This window comes from Sebastes umbrosus, chromosome 18, assembly GCF_015220745.1.
Source record: "Sebastes umbrosus isolate fSebUmb1 chromosome 18, fSebUmb1.pri, whole genome shotgun sequence".
In the NCBI taxonomy this organism is placed as follows: domain Eukaryota; kingdom Metazoa; phylum Chordata; class Actinopteri; order Perciformes; family Sebastidae; genus Sebastes; species Sebastes umbrosus.
Window position 1 is genome coordinate 27,886,898 of NC_051286.1, and position 21,191 is coordinate 27,908,088.

Below are 21,191 nucleotides of genomic sequence, written 5' to 3' on the forward strand. Positions count from 1 at the left end.
TTAAGTGCCAACCAATTAGGTTACCTGCACTGGGACGATTAGGTGCTATTTGTGCAACAGCTGGCTTGCCTTACAATAGCCTAATGCCTGCAGGCTGTATTTTTGTATTCTATTCATTTGTTGATTTTCAATGAAACCCTTTATACCCATTTCTTTTAGTGTATTTTATTTGGGAAAACTTTAAAGGAGGGTAAAAGGAAAAACACAAACCAATATTTCAGTTTCCTTAATTGTTTGTTAATATAGAGGCATTTGTTCATTATTATTATTAAGAAGGCATTTTATTTTATATTATTATGTGGATGGGAACAGTTTTTCAGTCTTCTGACTGAACAACTAAAGTCTGGGGAACTCAGTACCGCCACAAGGTGAAGTGTGTTTCTGTGACTTCTATCGCTGGGTCACATTTGCATTTAAAGGACGACACAAACAGCTACAAGTCTTTGCATCCTGGAACATATTTCTTGGATATTACCTCAACACGCAGTGTGTTACGCGTACCAGTTTGTTACAGTTCACAGATGCATTTCCTCACTGTAATCTCTGACTTTAGCCTCATAAGTGGTAAGCAACTTCCTCCCTCAGAGGCGTTTTGCAGTCTCTTGTCCCCTTCGCTCTTTCATGCCTCTGAATTTAATTCAGTGGTGTCGGCCCCTCGGGAGCCCAGCCGCTCACTCTGTGTGTTTGAACTCAAGCGTGAAACTGCAAAAAGAAAAAAGAAAGCAGTCGCAAAAATGGATTTCTCTTGTATGCATGTGCGGATGCTGCTGCTTTGTAGCGGTGACCTCGCCAGTCTTTTTCATCGGAGTGTGTATGCACTGTTGATTAGCTGTTTGCAGAGGGAGAAAGTATGATCTTCTGACAGGAGCTCTGACAACAGCTCTTATTTGTCTACACACACGATAGTCTTTGAAGACAAATAATGTTCTGAGAGTATGATTCCTGTAACGCTACGGGAAACTCTTCTCACTTTCTCCGAGACAATGTTCCCCTCATTAACTCCAAAAAAGCAGCATGAGAGACAGAGAGAGCCAACTTCCTTTAGTAAATAATGGATATTTTATGAAATATACATGAAAGTTTCCATTCTGCATTTGAATTATGTAATCCGGGGCTCCATGAATCAAACATCCAATCTCAGTCAGGGTTGCGTAACACTCAAGATGGAAGTCAGAGACCTTGGGGCATCATCATTATTTCTACTTAAAACAAACGGCATTCCCCTGCTCTAAACAGCAGCAGCTGTTACCACATTATATAAAAACAGATAATTGCAATTCTCTGTCTCCGTTCGCTGTTGTTCTTTTCTATTTTGCACACCCCCACATGCACTCATGCACACAGCAAAGTGAGACAGCCACCGCTGATTGCCTTGAGTTTTGCTTGACGGGGACTGACATGCAATCAGCGGTTGGAAGCGTTGGGTTCTGTTTGCTGCCTGCGCTGATGGGACGTCAAGGCACATTTGCATCAACACAAAGACATATTGAAGTAGATGTTTTGATTTTTCTGTTTCCGAGTAATTTCACCGCTTGTCCATTGACGTCTTCCAGCATCCTGAATATACGGAGTGGAAGATAAATCCGACCTGCTTTTCCATCACGCTACTATATTTGCAGTGTTTTTTTGCATTTTTTTATTTCAAATTAAAGAACAAAACGTAAAAATTAGGGCTGTTAACATGATAATAACACGTTAAAGCTAATATAATAGTTTTAACACCACTAATTTCTTTAACGCATTAAAGCAACTTGTGATTTTTCGGTTGTAGCGGCTCAGTTTTAAAGCTAGAGTGAAGATACTGGTATCATATGAAACTATGAAAACCTGATGAATCCATCGGTACCAACCACGTCAGACTAGCTTGTCGCCAAGGAGGTTAAATAACGTTCCAAACTTACGCTACATTTTGGTGAGGAAAATCTGGCATGGCCATTTTCAAAGGGGTCCCTTGACCTCTGACCTCCAGATATGTGAAAGTAAATGGGTTCTATGGGTACCCACGAGTCTCCCCTTTACAGACATGCCCACTTTATGATAATCACATGCAGTTTGGGTCAAGTCATAGTCAAGTCAGCACACTGACACACTGACAGCTGTTGTTGCCTGTTGGGCTGCAGTTTGCCATGTTATGATTGGAGCATATTGTTTTATGCTAAATGCAGTACCTGTGAGGGTTTCTGGACAATATCTGTCATTGTTTTGTGTTGTTAATTGATTTCCAATAATATATACTAATTAGGGCTGTCAATCAATTGAAATATTTAATCACGATTAATTGCATGATTGTCCATAGTTAATCGCAAATACATTTTTTATCTGTTCAAAATGCACCTTAAAGGAAGATTTGTCAAGTATTTAATACTCTTATCAACATGGGAGTGGACAAATATGCTGCTTTATGCAAATGTATGTATATATTTATTATTGGAAATCAATTATCAACACAAAACAATGACAGATATTGTCCAGAAACCCTCACAGGTACTGCATTTAGCATAAAACAATATGCTCAATGTCTGATAAGGGGAGACTTGTGGGTACCCATACCACCCATTTACATTCAGATATCTGGAGGTCAGAGGTCAATGGACCCCTTTAAATGGCCATGACAGCTTTTCCTCGCATAAATTGAGCGTAAGTTCGGAGCGTTATTTAGCCTCCTTCCTGACAAGCTAGTATGATTCCATGATTCTTTAGGTTTTTCTAGTTTCATTATATTGCCAGTATCTTCACTCTAGCTTTAAACTGAGCCCGCTTCAAGCTAAAAATTGAGAGTTGCGTTAATGCGTTTAAAGAAATTAGTGGTGTTTAAACGAATTTGCGCTAACACGTTGTTATAGTGTTAACTTTGACAGCCCTAATACTAATATATAATAATATATGTATACATACATTTGCACAAAGCAGCATATTTGCCCACTCCCATGTTGATAAGAGTATTAAATACTTGACAAATCTCCCTAAAAAAATGTGCGAATAATTTGCGATTAATTCCGATTAACTATGTACAATCATACGATTAATCGTGATTAAATATTTTAATCGATTGACAGCCCTAATAAAAATTCACCGCACACAGTAGATTGCAGAATTGCCGTGGATAATTGATGATGGAGCTCACTCACAAGTAATGATTAGAATTACTGTTGTTGGCGAGTCAATCAATAGGATAAATTAACCTTTTTCTCCTGAGTAACTCAAAGGCAGTTTGAAACGCACTAATAGCAGTAACAGAACCCATTTCATCTGCTCAGACGGTGGCTTCCCCCGAGTCTTTGCTGTGATAATGACCATTTCTACAGCTAAAACGACAGAATGATCTCAGTGCCGAGGGAGTTTAAATCATTCGCCCCCCCCAACAATTTGAGTAGCTTTGCTACAGGCCAAATGAATTGGAAAGCAGCGTTTTTATCTCACCTCATTTTCTCCTTCGCCGTCTGACATGACAGTGTTATCTACTAACAGAGAGGATCCCCACAGATTTATCGCCTTGTTCCAAGGGCAGACGCTTGATTGGCAAAGGATGATACAACACCCATGGTTGGTTAGTGCTGAGCCACACCCAGTGTCCATCTCCAAGGGAAAGGAGACACGCAAGCATGGAGATAATGCTTTAGTTACACCCCTGTTTCCGTTTGCAGCACATGCAATGGAAACCACGGCAGATGTGTCCCCACTCGGCATGCAACCAATATTCATGGTCCACCATTTTACAAAGAAATCTTCCTGAGAGTGGAGAGAGACTGCAGCAGCAGCACTGCAGAAAACATGTCTGTATTGACTGTCAGTGATGAGTATGTGTTCAGATAGGCAGTCACATTATCTTAACCACAGTGGCAAATGGTGCCTTCAAATTGGGTCGCGTTTACCTTGTTCACGAGAAGAGTCCATATGTACCCCTCTTGTGGTATTCACAACCTAGTAAGTGGAAAATGTATGAAAGCTCTGAGTTCACAAGCTGTGACGTGTTTGTTGACGTTGTCAGAAATGGTGGAGGCCTTGGAAGTTCATTTTTCGGTGCATTATAAGTTAATATATTGTAATTTTAGTCGCATATTATATTTTTCTTCATAATTATTTAATATGTCTGAGAAAAATGTTCATATTCTCAATGGCCTCATCTTTTTCTTCTGTCATTATGCCTTTGCATTTCCTGCATTATGTTTCCCGTTTGCTAGCTTGCTAAATCTGTGGCTTCTAGACGCCTACATTAACATTAATATTGCCGTTGTTTACCAGTGGTGCTCTCACAACTTAACCACTTGAACGCCAAGCATCTTGTGTACATAGATATGATTTTTTCGCAAAGTTGATAGGTCAGTTGGTCCACCACTAAAATATCGGAACAACTATTGGATAGCCATTAAATTTGGTACAGACATTCATGTCCTCTTCAGGATGAATTATCGAGATTATTAATTTGTCAAATACTTTGGTTTATGACCAAATATCTGCAAAACTAATGATATTCCCATCAGCTGCACTTTGTGTTCAGTGCTAATTAGCAAATGTTAGCATGCTAACATACTAAGACAGTGAACATGGTAAACATTATACCTGCTAAACATCACTATGTTAGCATTGTCATTGTGAATATGTTAGCATGATGACGTTATCATTTAGCTCAAAGCATTGCCTCACAGAGCCACCTTATTGCCCAGACACACCAAGTCAACATCAAAGAACTAACGGCGAAGAAGGTCGACTGCTGTGCCTTTGTCTTGGCCGACAAGTTGTTCTTTAACACACAGCAAAGACTACAACCGATGGCCAGTTAGCATGTATGTTCTGTGCCTGCATGAGATGAAATAACTCTCCGCAACAGCAGGTAGCGGTAGTCTGTATTCATCATTCAAAAAGTGAAACCAGAAGACAGAGGATTGCGGATATGTAAACTGTGGTTATGATACGTTATTATGGCCTATTCAACATGCTGAATCGGCCAAAAAAACTCCGACATGGGCTGAGTAGAGCCGACGGAGTGCGGGACGGCCCTAAACTGTCCAACGGCCGACCGTCAGCTTGGTGTGTCAGGGCTTTGAAAGTGTGTCTCAATTCAGACACTTACATTAGTACATTTTCATGTAGTACACTGTGTACATTATGTGTACTTAGTTAGTTCATGAATTTTGAGAGAGGGTAATGCTGTCTCAAATTGAACACGGCTGGTGTGCAACAGCCGTGAAATGATGATGTGAAATGATGATCGCCGCTGTTAGCAAGCTAACTAACTAGCAACGTTATCGTTTGCGGTACCAAATCATTTCAGACTGACTAAATTAACCCAATAAACAATACCGATGGCTTCTATCCGACAATAGTATAGTGGTACTTAACTTACATTTGTATAGTGCGAACATCGGCGAACTGTAACCGTAACTGCAACCGCAACCGCTGCTGGAACCTCCCCTTCCACTACGTAGCAAAGATGGCGGCCGTTGAATACCATTCGGCTACTCATATTGCACTGCATTTTTCCATACTTGTCGGTGTGAACACACTTATGCACTCAAACTAGCAAGTTTAAGTACAGAAGTACGCAAATAGAGACAAAATCTTTGTGTTGTTGTTCCCCTTTCTCTAAACCATCATGGCCTACTTTTCATTTATTCGATGATTTCCTGCATATCCCTAAATGCCTCTCAACAACCTAGAGAAAATGGGTGATAATGAGTTGAATCAGCTGTGGGTTGAAATGTAATTTAAAACAGCAGGAGTGTCTTGGACTTTCACCTGTTGGGATTAAGTCAGGGTTGTTTTTCTTTAGTTTACATTTGAAATTTTAGATAGCTGAACATTTTTGCTATTGCTCTGTTTCGCAATTTATATTGTAGGTTTAATCAGAAAATAAAAAAGAGTGAATGTATTTGCCAGTGAAGCAAATGTCTGCCACTTATTTTGGGATGGCATTCTTCCTGTGCTGAGGAGAAAACGTTTTCACCTTTTTCTACCTTGATCAGATGATCGTTGTTGTAACGTGGACTCTCCGGTTGGCACCGACCAGTCACAATCACATCCTTTCAAGTCCGACTTAGGAGACGGGTCATTCTACTGCTGAACTCCACTCACTTCTCCCACCGACTGGGTAAAGTGTGATTGCCCAATTCGGCCATCTCAATCTCACCTGATGACGAAAGTGCATCCTGTAGAGAGCAAACTGTACTTTTGTTTTGAAGGCAGGTTCAAGGATACATCTTTATAAGTTCTCACCTCACATTGGATGACACACTCCAATACAGATGTGCCTTTTATTGTCATGAATGTATTGTATCATTTCTATTTGTATTACATCTTTAGTTTTCATACAATTTTTGTCTGATGCCAAAACTAATATATTCTTTTTAATGAATTTGACCTTCTTTTGAAATAAAAGCTTCTTAATTTGAGAATGCCCTCAAGCCCTCCATTTCATTAACTGAAACCCACAAACTAAAGAGCACCTTCAGCTAATGCCTCTCGACACCAAACCCCAACAGAAGCACTCTCTTTCCTCTCTTCTCTGAAACGTGTCGGAGCATTTGGACACAATGCTAATGCACAGTGCAACACTCTCCTTTTCATGCCTCTTTATGAGATACTTTGGTGCCTGATATAAAGTTTTAATGGGAAGTGTCTCCACATGGAAATGTCTCTGTGCTGGTTCTCAAGGTTAAATCTGAAAGACTAGCTTTGCTGGGCTGCGCAGCACCAAAGCATGAATAGGGATGAGTCTGAGGTCAAGTGAGAATCAGGAAATAAAAGCAATTTATCGTGGTAAGAATCAAAATCAGAGACTTTGATTAGCACCCAATTGTCCTGTGTATCTGAACCAGTGCCTTGGAGCTTCCCCGAAGTATGTATCGAATACCTTTCTCTCAATTTCCTTCATTTACATCTGTACTACTATAAGGAAACTGGTGAATCTGACATGCAGCTAGGTCTTGGCCTATAGAAAGTGCCTAAACCATAGATTGTATATAAGAAGTGGACGTAGTCACCGTGACATCACCCAGTGGTTTGTGGACTGCCGTTTTGAAGCCTCGAGTTTGGCATTTTGGCCGTCGCCATCTTTGTTTTTTGGAACCAGAAATGACACAAGAGGATGGAGCCAAGTACAACCCAACGATGAATAAGGAATTTTTAGGCGATCAAAATATTACAATTAACTTTCGTGAACTGAAACACACTGTGAAAGGATTCAAGTTCTAAGACAAAAACACGGACAACTCCCGGACCAGACAACGGTGTGGTAATGACCTGTCAATCACAGGGTAGCCAAGCCCTAAAGCATCCCCTGCTTTATGGTCTATCTGACTCTAAATGGGACCATAATTCACTAAATGAACATCATGCTGTATTGAAGAAGACTTGAAACTAGAGATTGAGACCATAAACTCATGTTTACAATGTTTACTGAGGTAATAAATCAAGAGAGAAGTAGGTTCATTTTCTCATAGACTTCTATACAATCAGACTTCTTTTAGCAACCAGAGGAGTCGCCCCCTGCTGGCTGTTAGAAAGAATGCAAGTTTAAAGCACTTCAGTATTGGCTTCACTTTTCAGACCTGGAGGTTGCAACCTGGTTCAAACACAGGTATAACTGAGCAACTTTGGTCTGACTTAAGCTGTGTTCTACTGGTTAGAGTTTGGTTCTTGAAACTGTTTCCACAGAGCCTATTTGGTCTGGGAAACACCATTTGTGAGGTCACAGTGAGCCTTGACCACCAAAATCTAATCAGTTCATCCTTGAGTTCAAGTGGTGCCAAATTTGAAGAAATATCCTTCCAGGTGTTCCTGAGATATTGCAATCACGCGAACACGGCTCTCACTTTTATGCCTCCGGCCACAGCTAAGGATGCATGAAAATAGTTTAAACCGACAAACAAACTCGGACAACACTTCTATGTCATAAATGCAATAATGCACTCCAACGTGCGCCAATATAAGAAAACAATGGACACAGTAGAGGGAGGACACTGTGGCACTAATTTTTGTACTTGGCTTGCTTAGAGCACGAGCCGACCGAGGCTTGTAAACAAAAGTTACATGAACTCTCAAGTTGCAAATTCATTGAAAACAATTTTTTTCTAACCCTGTGGGACTTGAACCCGTCAGGTTAAAGATTTTGACAGCAGTGGTCAAAACAGTCCTTCAGCCAAGCATGATGGACGTGTATCCACCTTCTCTGGTTTTCATACCAGAAACATGAAGAAATGTCTGCTGCAGTCCAGACTGAAGTTTACCCTTGACTGATTATTGTTCTAGGCTTCCCAAGCATGAAAAACTGCCGGCTATCAAATGTCAACATCCATCTCCTTCTGCCCATAAAACCTTGTGTTGGTTCGCGTTACGTTTTCACTGGAGCTCTAGTAAAAGAATATTAAAGGGGACCTATTATGCTTTTGTGCTTTCTCCCTTTTCTTTAGTATGTTATATAGTTTTTTGTGAATGTAAACGGTCTGTAAAGTTACAAAGTCCACGCCAAAGGGAGTTCCTCTCCCCCACAGAAACACTGCTCCTGAACTGCCTGAAACGCCTTGATTCAACTCTCGCCTTTTCTTCCATATCGTGGTGATGTCACCAAGTAACATATTTGCATAATACCTGCCTGTAGCGACTAGTTTGACACGCCCTCAAACAAAGCTAGTTAGAGTGGAGCTGGAGCAGAGTCCGAAGAGTTTGGTTCGGTCGACCAATCACAACAGAGTGGGCCAGCTGACCAATCAGAGCAGGCTGGGCTTTTCGGGAGGGGCGGGGCAGGAGCTCAAACAGAGCGTTTCAGACAGAGGGTGAAAAGAGGTGCCGCAGCACAGTCGGTATGAGAAAAATATATGTTTTTTAAACATTAAAGCTTGTAAACATGTTCTTGTAGAAACGCAAAATACAGTATGAACCTGAAAATGAGCACAACAGGTCCTCTTTAAACCTGCATTTCTCAGGTGTCTGATACCACCCAGATTTAAACAACATTGTTCTCACATGGCCAAATAAAACAAATTAAGCAAGTCATTATTCCAGAGCCTCTCTGAATATGCTTTGTGCCCGAGGCCCATTCTCCCCCCCCCCCCCCTTACACCAGACACTCTCCCTGAGCTCCAATCAATGCGTCCATTTTTAGAAGCAATCAATATTGTTATCAAGACAAAGCTGAGCCGTGTTGCACCACCTGACCAGGCGTCTGCAGCTACCTGCCTCCACCTGCCCTCCTCCTCCTCCTCCTCCTCCTCCCTCAGCAGGGGGAAAGCCTGGGAAGGAGAATCCCTTTGTATGAAGCTTCAGAGCCGTAACCTGCTTGGCCAGGCGGGATGACAAGCTGACTGCGGAGGTGAAAACGAGGAGAGACGGAGAGAGAGCAGTGGGGAGAGGTGCTTCTTCCCTTTCATCTCTTGCTCTTCGTCTCTCAGTGTTGTAGCAGCTCTATCTCTCTCTCTCTCTCTGTTCCTCTATCTGTCTGTCTCTCGCCCTCTTTGATTGGTATGCAGAGCCAGGCCCGCTCTGTTCTGCAGTGTGGGTTTATGAACGCTGCTGGGAGAGAGGGGAATCGCACTGCAGTGGCGGGTGGGGTGAGCGCACACACACACCCACACACGCACACACACACACGCACACACACACACACACATCAAACCCCTCCTGTGCTGCACCAGGAAACCCTTCTCGGACTGACTGTGTCACGCTTCTGTTGTCATTCAAATGAGAGATCTGCATATCTCTTTCTGCCCGTACTGAAACGGAGCCTCTGTTTGTATCGATTACTGTGTTTTGATGGTAAATCTTCTGCTATAGTATGCGGTTTATTTTCCAATGCAGTAGTGTAGAATGTCACGAGAAGGAGAAATCTTTCACATTCAACTGCATACTATGTAGTGGCAACACATTCTCTATCCCAACTTGTCAAATACCGCCACAGAGTTTTCTGATGAGGTTTGGACGAAAGCTTTAGATAGGATACACTCCTCTTCAATTTGTTTACGACATACAATTATTCAGTTCAAGGTTTTACATCGCCTTCACTGGTCTAAAGTGAAGTTAGTTAAGTTCACGCCCAGTATCGACCCAATGTGTGACCGATGCAGGCGAGCTCCAGCCACCCTTTCACATCTGTTCTGGTTTTGTCCAAAACTAAATAGTTTCTGGCTGTCAATATTTAAAACCTTTTCAGATGTTTTGGAAGTACCCATAGAACCTTCTGCTATTACTGCAGTATTTGGAGTACTACCACAAGATATATATCTAAGTCGCCAGGCAAAGAATATGAAAGCTTTTGCATCTCTCTTAGCTAGACGACTTCTACTTCTTAAATAGAAGGAGAAGTATCCTCCAGCCTTTAGGATGTGGATTAAAGATCTCATACATCATTTGGTATTGGAGAAGATTCGCTGGTGTGCTCAGAAATTGTATTCTATATGGAGACCTTTTTTAATTTATATAGAAAAAATGGATACCACTGACATTGAAGTTTCACAACTTATACTTATTTTTGTTTTTATTTTTAATTTTTTTAATTAGGGCCCGAGCACCGACAAAGTCGGTCCGAGGACCTATTGTATTTCAAATGATTATTATTCTTATTATTATTATTATTATTATTATTATTATTAGGGCCCGAGCACCGACAAAGTCGGTCCGAGGACCTATTGTATTTCAAATGATTATTAGGGCCCGAGCACCGACAAAGTCGGTCCGAGGACCTATTGTATTTCAAAGGATTATTATTATTCTTATTATTATTATTCTATTATGTCTTTGAGCGTGAAAACGAGGTGCTTGGGATAATGAACTTTTTTGAAATTTTGCACACGTGTCAGACGTGCGTGAAATGAATATCTGATATGGGTTTCGTGCTCGGGTGTGGCAAATTGGCTCGCTAGCGCCCCCTATTGAGTAGCCCCGACGACACGTTTCTCCTAAATTTACGAAATTTGGTAGGTATATGTACCATGATGAGACGTAAATAAAACCCTCTTGGAGGTATACCGTAAACCCAACCGGAAGTCGGCCATATTGGATTTTATGGCGTTTTTTTACCATATCCAGGCGCTGTACTTTAACGAACTCCTCCTAGAGATTTAACCCGATCAACTTCAAATTTGGTCAGTAGTATCTTAAGACTTTTGGGATGAAAAGTTACTCAAAGATCAAAAAGTTATCGAACTATGTTGCCGTGGCGTGGCGGCGAAAAAGCGCCTTTCGCCTAGAAACAGGAAGTTGTTGTAACTTTGTCGTACATTAACCTATATGCTCCAAATGTCTCATGCCTGATAAAGGTCCCTGTCTGACAACATCCATATGCAAATTTTGACTCACAGTCATAGCGCCACCTAGTGGTAACAGGAAATATCATGTTTTACACATTGATGTACTCTGCCTCAGAAATTAATCACATCTACCTGAAACTTGGTCAGTAGTATCTTAAGACCTTTGGGATGAAAACTTATCAAAAGATCAAAAAGTTATCGAACCATATTGCCGTGGCGTGGCGGCGAAAAAGCTTCATCGCCAAGAAACAGGAAGTTGTTGTAACTTTGGCGTATAGTAACCAATCTGCTCCAAATTTCTCATGCAAGATAAAACGTACGTGAAATAAATATCTGATATGGGTTTCGTGCTCGGGTGTGGCAAATTGGCTCGCTAGCGCCCCCTATTGAGTAGCCCCGACGACACGTTTCCCCTAAATTTACGAAATTTGGTAGGTATATGTACCATGACGAGACGTAAATAAAACCCTCTTGGAGGTATACCGTAAACTCAACCGGAAGTCGGCCATATTGGATTTTATGGCGTTTTTTTACCATTTCCAGGCGCTGTACTTTAACGAACTCCTCCTAGAGATTTAATCCGATCAACTTCAAATTTGGTCAGTAGTATCTTAAGACCTTTGGGATGAAAAGTTACTCAAAGATCAAAAAGTTATCGAACTATGTTGCCGTGGCGTGGCGGCGAAAAAGCGCCTTTCGCCAAGAAACAGGAAGTTGTTGTAACTTTGACGTACATTAACCTATATGCTCCAAATTTCTCATGCCTGATAAAGGTCCCTGTCTGACGACATCCATATGCAAATTTTGACTCACAGTCATAGCGCCACCTAGTGGTAACAGGAAATATCATGTTTTACACATTGATGTACTCTGCCTCAGAAATTAATCACATCTACGTGAAACTTGGTCAGTAGTATCTTAAGACCTTTGGGATGAAAACTTATCAAAAGATCAAAAAGTTATCGAACTATGTTGCCGTGGCGTGGCGGCGAAAAAGCGCCTTTCGCCAAGAAACAGGAGGCTGTTGTTACTTGACTTTACATAGTCCAATCTGCTCCAAACTTCACAAGCTGGATAATGGACCAGGCCTGAAGACATATATGTGGTATTATGCGTGATAGTCATAGCGCCCCCTACAGGAAACAGGAAGTTGTTGTAAATTGGCTGTACATTGTCCAGTCTTCCCCAAATTTGACATGTTTTATAAGAGTCTTGCCCTGAAGACATGTACGTGCCCCGACGTGCGCGTTCCCCCGACGTGCGCGCGTGGGCGAGGGCCCGATCATCGCTGCTTGCAGCTTTAATTATTCTTATTATTCTTATTATTCTATTATGTCTTTGAGCGTGAAAACGAGGTGCTTGGGATAATGAACTTTTTTTTAAATTTTGCACACGTGTCAGACGTGCGTGAAATGAATATCTGATATGGGTTTCGTGCTCGGGTGTGGCAAATTGGCTCGCTAGCGCCCCCTATTGAGTAGCCCCGACGACACGTTTCCCCTAAATTTACGAAATTTGGTAGGTGTATGTACCATGACGAGACGTAAATAAAACCCTCTTGGAGGTATACCGTAAACCCAACCGGAAGTCGGCCATATTGGATTTTATGGCGTTTTTTTACCATTTCCAGGCGCTGTACTTTAACGAACTCCTCCTAGAGATTTAACCCGATCAACTTCAAATTTGGTCAGTAGTATCTTAAGACCTTTGGGATGAAAAGTTACTCAAAGATCAAAAAGTTATCGAACTATGTTGCCGTGGCGTGGCGGCGAAAAAGCGCCTTTCGCCAAGAAACAGGAAGTTGTTGTAACTTTGTCGTACATTAACCTATATGCTCCAAATTTCTCATGCCTGATAAAGGTCCCTGTCTGACGACATCCATATGCAAATTTTGACTCACAGTCATAGCGCCACCTAGTGGTAACAGGAAATATCATGTTTTACACATTGATGTACTCTGCCTCAGAAATTAATCACATCTACCTGAAACTTGGTCAGTAGTATCTCAAGACCTTTGGGAAGAAAACTTATCAAAAGATCAAAAAGTTATCGAACCATGTTGCCGTGGCGTGGCGGCGAAAAAGCTTCATCGCCAAAAAACAGGAAGTTGTTGTAACTTTGGCGTATAGTAACCAATCTGCTCCAAATTTCTCATGCAAGATAAAACGTACGTGAAATAAATATCTGATATGGGTTTCGTGCTCGGGTGTGGCAAATTGGCTCGCTAGCGCCCCCTATTGAGTAGCCCCGACGACACGTTTCCCCTAAATTTACGAAATTTGGTAGGTATATGTACCATGACGAGACGTAAATAAAACCCTCTTGGAGGTATACCGTAAACCCAACCGGAAGTCGGCCATATTGGATTTTATGGCGTTTTTTTACCATTTCCAGGCGCTGTACTTTAACGAACTCCTCCTAGAGATTTAACCCGATCAACTTCAAATTTGGTCAGTAGTATCTTAAGACCTTTGGGATGAAAAGTTACTCAAAGATCAAAAAGTTATCGAACTATGTTGCCGTGGCGTGGCGGCGAAAAAGCGCCTTTCGCCAAGAAACAGGAAGTTGTTGTAACTTTGTCGTACATTAACCTATATGCTCCAAATTTCTCATGCCTGATAAAGGTCCAAGTCTGACAACATCCATATGCAAATTTTGACTCACAGTCATAGCGCCACCTAGTGGTAACAGGAAATATCATGTTTTACACGTTGATGTACTCTGCCTCAGAAATTAATCACATCTACCTCAAACTTGGTCAGTAGTATCTTAAGACCTTTGTGATGAAAACTTATCAAAAGATCAGAAAGTTATCGAACCATGTTGCCGTGGCGTGGCGGCGAAAAAGCTTCTTCGCCAAGAAACAGGAGGTTGTTGTTACTTGACTTTACATAGTCCAATCTGCTCCAAACTTCACAATCTGGAAAATGGACTAGGCCTGAAGACATATATGTGGAATTATGCGTGATAGTCATAGCGCCCCCTACAGGAAACAGGAAGTTGTTGTAAATTGGCTGTACATTGTCCAATCTTCCCCAAATTTGACATGTTTTATAAGAGTCTTGCCCTGAAGACATGTACGTGCCCCGACGTACGCGTTCCCCCGACGTGCGCGCGTGGGCGAGGGCCCGATCATCGCTGCTTGCAGCTTTAATTATTATTATTAGGGCCCGAGCACCGACAAAGTCGGTCCGAGGACCTATTGTATTTCAAATGATTATTATTATTAGGGCCCGAGCACCGACAAAGTCGGTCCGAGGACCTATTGTATTTCAAATGATTATTATTATTCTTATTATTATTATTCTATTATGTCTTTGAGCGTGAAAACGAGGTGCTTGGGATAATGAACTTTTTTTGAAATTTTGCACACGTGTCAGACGTGCGTGAAATGAATATCTGATATGGGTTTCGTGCTCGGGTGTGGCAAATTGGCTCGCTAGCGCCCCCTATTGAGTAGCCCCGACGACACGTTTCTCCTAAATTTACAAAATTTGGTAGGTATATGTACCATGATGAGACGTAAATAAAACCCTCTTGGAGGTATACCGTAAACCCAACCGGAAGTCGGCCATATTGGATTTTATGGCGTTTTTCTCCATATCCAGGCGCTGTACTTTAACGAACTCCTCCTAGAGATTTAACCCGATCAACTTCAAATTTGGTCAGTAGTATCTTAAGACCTTTGGGATGAAAAGTTACTCAAAGATCAAAAAGTTATCGAACTATGTTGCCGTGGCGTGGCGGCGAAAAAGCGCCTTTCGCCAAGAAACAGGAAGTTGTTGTAACTTTGTCGTACATTAACCTATATGCTCCAAATTTCTCATGCCTGATAAAAGTCCCTCTCTGACACCATCCATATGCAAATTTTGGCTCGCAGTCATAGCGCCACCTAGTGGTAACAGGAAATATCATGTTTTACACATTGATGTACTCTGCCTCAGAAATTAATCACATCTACCTGAAACTTGGTCAGTAGTATCTTAAGACCTTTGGGAAGAAAACTTATCAAAAGATCAAAAAGTTATCGAACCATGTTGCCGTGGCGTGGCGGCGAAAAAGCTTCATCGCCAAAAAACAGGAAGTTGTTGTAACTTTGGCGTATAGTAACCAATCTGCTCCAAATTTCTCATGCAAGATAAAACGTACGTGAAATAAATATCTGATATGGGTTTCGTGCTCGGGTGTGGCAAATTGGCTCGCTAGCGCCCCCTATTGAGTAGCCCCGACGACACGTTTCCCCTAAATTTACGAAATTTGGTAGGTATATGTACCATGATGAGACGTAAATAAAACCCTCTTGGAGGTATACCGTAAACCCAACCGGAAGTCGGCCATATTGGATTTTATGGCGTTTTTTTTACCATTTCCAGGCGCTGTACTTTAACGAACTCCTCCTAGAGATTTAACCCGATCAACTTCAAATTTGGTCAGTAGTATCTTAAGACCTTTGGGATGAAAAGTTACTCAAAGATCAAAAAGTTATCGAGCTATGTTGCCGTGGCGTGGCGGCGAAAAAGCGCCTTTCGCCAAGAAACAGGAAGTTGTTGTAACTTTGACGTACATTAACCTATATGCTCCAAATTTCTCATGCCTGATAAAGGTCCCTGTCTGACGACATCCATATGCAAATTTTGACTCACAGTCATAGCGCCACCTAGTGGTAACAGGAAATATCATGTTTTACACATTGATGTACTCTGCCTCAGAAATTAATCACATCTACCTGAAACTTGCTCAGTAGTATCTTAAGACCTTTGGGATGAAAACTTATCAAAAGATCAAAAAGTTATCGAACTATGTTGCCGTGGCGTGGCGGCGAAAAAGCGCCTTTCGCCAAGAAACAGGAGGCTGTTGTTACTTGACTTTACATAGTCCAATCTGCTCCAAACTTCACAAGCTGGATAATGGACCAGGCCTGAAGACATATATGTGGTATTATGCGTGATAGTCATAGCGCCCCCTACAGGAAACAGGAAGTTGTTGTGAATTGGCTGTACATTGTCCAATCTTCCCCAAATTTGACATGTTTTATAAGAGTCTTGCCCTGAAGACATGTACGTGCCCCGACGTGCGCGTTCCCCCGACGTGCGCGCGTGGGCGAGGGCCCGATCATCGCTGCTTGCAGCTTTAATTATTATTATTATTATTATTATTCTTCCTTGTCTTTGCGCGTGAAAACGAGGTGCTTGGGATAATGAACGCGTTTTGAAATTTTGCACACGTGTCAGACGTGTGTGAAATAAATATCTGATATGGGTTTCGTGCTCGGGTGTGGCAAATTGGCTCGCTAGCGCCCCCTATAGAGTAGCCCCGATGACACGTTTCCCCTAAATTTACGAAATTTGGTAGGTATATGTACCATGATGAGACGTAAATAAAACCCTCTTGGAGGTATACCGTAAACCCAACCGGAAGTCGGCCATATTGGATTTTATGGCGTTTTTTTACCATATCCAGGCGCTGTACTTTAACGAACTCCTCCTAGAGATTTAACCCGATCAACTTCAAATTTGGTCAGTAGTATCTTAAGACCTTTGGGATGAAAAGTTACTCAAAGATCAAAAAGTTATCGAACTATGTTGCCGTGGCGTGGCGGCGAAAAAGCGCCTTTCGCCAACAAAGAGGAAGTTGTTGTAACTTTGTCGTACATTAACCTATATGCTCCAAATGTCTCATGCCTGATAAAGGTCCCTGTCTGACAACATCCATATGCAAATTTTGACTCACAGTCATAGCGCCACCTAGTGGTAACAGGAAATATCATGTTTTACACATTGATGTACTCTGCCTCAGAAATTAATCACATATACCTGAAACTTGGTCAGTAGTATCTTAAGACCTTTGGGATGAAAACTTATCAAAAGATCAAAAAGTTATCGAACCATATTGCCGTGGCGTGGCGGCGAAAAAGCTTCTTCGCCAAGAAACAGGAAGTTGTTGTAACTTTGTCGTACATTAACCTATATGCTCAAAATTTCTCATGCCTGATAAAAGTCCCTGTCTGACACCATCCATATGCAAATTTTTACTCGCAGTCATAGCGCCACCTAGTGGTAACAGGAAATATCATGTTTTACACGTTGATGTACTCTGCCTCAGAAATTAATCACATCTACCTCAAATTTGGTCAGTAGTATCTTAAGACCTTTGGGATGAAAACTTATCAAAAGATCAAAAAGTTATCGAACCGTGTTGCCGTGGCGTGGCGGCGAAAAAGCTTCTTCGCCAAAAAACAGGAGGCTGTTGTTACTTGACTTTACATAGTCCAATCTGCTCCAAACTTCACAAGCTGGATAATGGACCAGGCCTGAAGACATATATGTGGTATTATGCGTGATAGTCATAGCGCCCCCTACAGGAAACAGGAAGTTGTTGTAAATTGGCTATACATTGTCCAATCTTCCCCAAATTTGACATGTTTTATAAGAGTCTTGCCCTGAAGACATGTACGTGCCCTGACGTGCGCGTTCCCCCGACGTGCGCGCGTGGGCAAGGGCCCGATCATCGCTGCTTGCAGCTTTAATTAGGGCCCGAGCACCGACAAAGTCGGTCCGAGGACCTATTGTAATTCAAATGATTATTATTAGGGCCCGAGCACCGACAAAGTCGGTCCGAGGACCTATTGTAATTCAAATGATTATTATTCTTATTATTATTATTCTTATTATTATTCTTATTATTATTATTCTATTATGTCTTTGAGCGTGAAAACGAGGTGCTTGGGATAATGAACTTTTTTTGAAATTTTGCACACGTGTCAGACGTGCGTGAAATGAATATCTGATATGGGTTTCGTGCTCGGGTGTGGCAAATTGGCTCGCTAGCGCCCCCTATTGAGTAGCCCCGACGACACGTTTCCCCTAAATTTACGAAATTTGGTAGGTATATGTACCATGACGAGATGTAAATAAAACCCTCTTGGAGGTATACCGTAAACCCAACCGGAAGTCGGCCATATTGGATTTTATGGCGTTTTTTTACCATTTCCAGGCGCTGTACTTTAACGAACTCCTCCTAGAGATTTAACCCGATCAACTTCAAATTTGGTCAGTAGTATCTTAAGACCCTTGGGATGAAAAGTTACTCAAAGATCAAAAAGTTATCGAACTATGTTGCCGTGGCGTGGCGGCGAAAAAGCGCCTTTCGCCAAGAAACAGGAAGTTGTTGTAACTTTGTCGTACATTAACCTATATGCTCCAAATTTCTCATGCCTGATAAAGGTCCCTGTCTGACGACATCCATATGCAAATTTTGACTCACAGTCATAGCGCCACCTAGTGGTAACAGGAAATATCATGTTTTACACATTGATGTACTCTGCCTCAGAAATTAATCACATCTACCTGAAACTTGGTCAGTAGTATCTTAAGACCTTTGGGAAGAAAACTTATCAAAAGATCAAAAAGTTATCGAACCATGTTGCCGTGGCGTGGCGGCGAAAAAGCTTCATCGCCAAAAAACAGGAAGTTGTTGTAACTTTGGCGTATAGTAACCAATCTGCTCCAAATTTCTCATGCAAGATAAAACGTACGTGAAATAAATATCTGATATGGGTTTCGTGCTCGGGTGTGGCAAATTGGCTCGCTAGCGCCCCCTATTGAGTAGCCCCGACGACACGTTTCCCCTAAATTTACGAAATTTGGTAGGTATATGTACCATGACGAGACGTAAATAAAACCCTCTTGGAGGTATACCGTAAACCCAACCGGAAGTCGGCCATATTGGATTTTATGGCGTTTTTTTACCATATCCAGGCGCTGTACTTTAACGAACTCCTCCTAGAGATTTAACCCGATCAACTTCAAATTTGGTCAGTAGTATCTTAAGACCTTTGGGATGAAAAGTTACTCAAAGATCAAAAAGTTATCGAACTATGTTGCCGTGGCGTGGCGGCGAAAAAGCGCCTTTCGCCAAGAAACAGGAAGTTGTTGTAACTTTGTCGTACATTAACCTATATGCTCCAAATTTCTCATGCCTGATGAAGGTCCCTGTCTGACAACATCCATATGCAAATTTTGACTCGCAGTCATAGCGCCACCTAGTGGTAACAGGAAATATCATGTTTTACACATTGATGTACTCTGCCTCAGAAATTAATCACATCTACCTCAAACTTGGTCAGTAGTATCTTAAGACCTTTGGGATGAAAACTTATCAAAAGATCAAAAAGTTATCAAACCATATTGCCGTGGCGTGGCGGCGAAAAAGCGCCTTCGCCAAGAAACAGGAAGTTGTTGTAACTTTGTCGTACATTAACCTATATGCTCAAAATTTCTCATGCCTGATAAAAGTCCCAGTCTGACACCATCCACATGCAAATTTTTACTCGCAGTCATAGCGCCACCTAGTGGTAACAGGAAATATCATGTTTTACACGTTGATGTACTCTGCCTCAGAAATGAATCACATCTACCTCAAATTTGGTCAGTAGTATCTTAAGACCTTTGGGATGAAAAGTTATCAAAAGATCAAAAAGTTATCGAACCGTGTTGCCATGGCGTGGCGGCGAAAAAGCTTCTTCGCCAAAAAACAGGAGGCTGTTGTTACTTGACTTTACATAGTCCAATCTGCTCCAAACATCACAAGCTGGATAATGGACCAGGCCTGAAGACATATATGTGGTATTATGCGTGATAGTCATAGCGCCCCCTACAGGAAACAGGAAGTTGTTGTAAATTGGCTGTACATTGTCCAGTCTTCCCCAAATTTGACATGTTTTATATGAGTCTTGCCCTGAAGACATGTACGTGCCCCGACGTGCGCGTTCCCCCGACGTGCGCGCGTGGGCGAGGGCCCGATCATCGCTGCTTGCAGCTTTAATTATTAGGGCCCAAGCACCGACAAAGTCGGTCCGAGGACCTATTGTATTTCAAATGATTATTAGGGCCCGAGCACCGACAAAGTCGGTCCGAGGACCTATTGTATTTCAAATGATTATTAGGGCCCGAGCACCGACAAAGTCGGTCCGAGGACCTATTGTATTTCAAATGATTATTAGGGCCCGAGCACCGACAAAGTCGGTCCGAGGACCTATTGTAATTCAAATGATTATTATTCTTATTATTATTATTAGGGCCCGAGCACCGACAAAGTCGGTCCGAGGACCTATTGTATTTCAAATGATTATTAGGGCCCGAGCACCGACAAAGTCGGTCCGAGGACCTATTGTATTTCAAATGATTATTATTATTAGGGCCCGAGCACCGACAAAGTCGGTCCGAGGACCTATTGTAATTCAAATGATTATTATTCTTATTATTATTCTTATTATTATTCTTATTATTATTATTCTATTATGTCTTTGAGCGTGAAAACGAGGTGCTTGGGATAATGAACTTTTTTTGAAATTTTGCACACGTGTCAGACGTGCGTGAAATGAATATCTGATATGGGTTTCGTGCTCGGGTGTGGCAAATTGGCTCGCTAGCGCCCCCTATTGAGTAGCCCCGACGACACGTTTCCCCTAAATTTACGAAATTTGGTAGGTATATGTACCATGACGAGATGTAAATAAAACCCTCTTGGAGGTATACCGTAAACCCAACCGGAAGTCGGCCATATTGGATTTTATGGCGTTTTTTTACCATTTCCAGGCGCTGTACTTTAACGAACTCCTCCTAGAGATTTAACCCGATCAACTTCAAATTTGGTCAGTAGTATCTTAAGACCCTTGGGATGAAAAGTTACTCAAAGATCAAAAAGTTATCGAACTATGTTGCCGTGGCGTGGCGGCGAAAAAGCGCCTTTCGCCAAGAAACAGGAAGTTGTTGTAACTTTGTCGTACATTAACCTATATGCTCCAAATTTCTCATGCCTGATAAAGGTCCCTGTCTGACGACATCCATATGCAAATTTTGACTCACAGTCATAGCGCCACCTAGTGGTAACAGGAAATATCATGTTTTACACATTGATGTACTCTGCCTCAGAAATTAATCACATCTACCT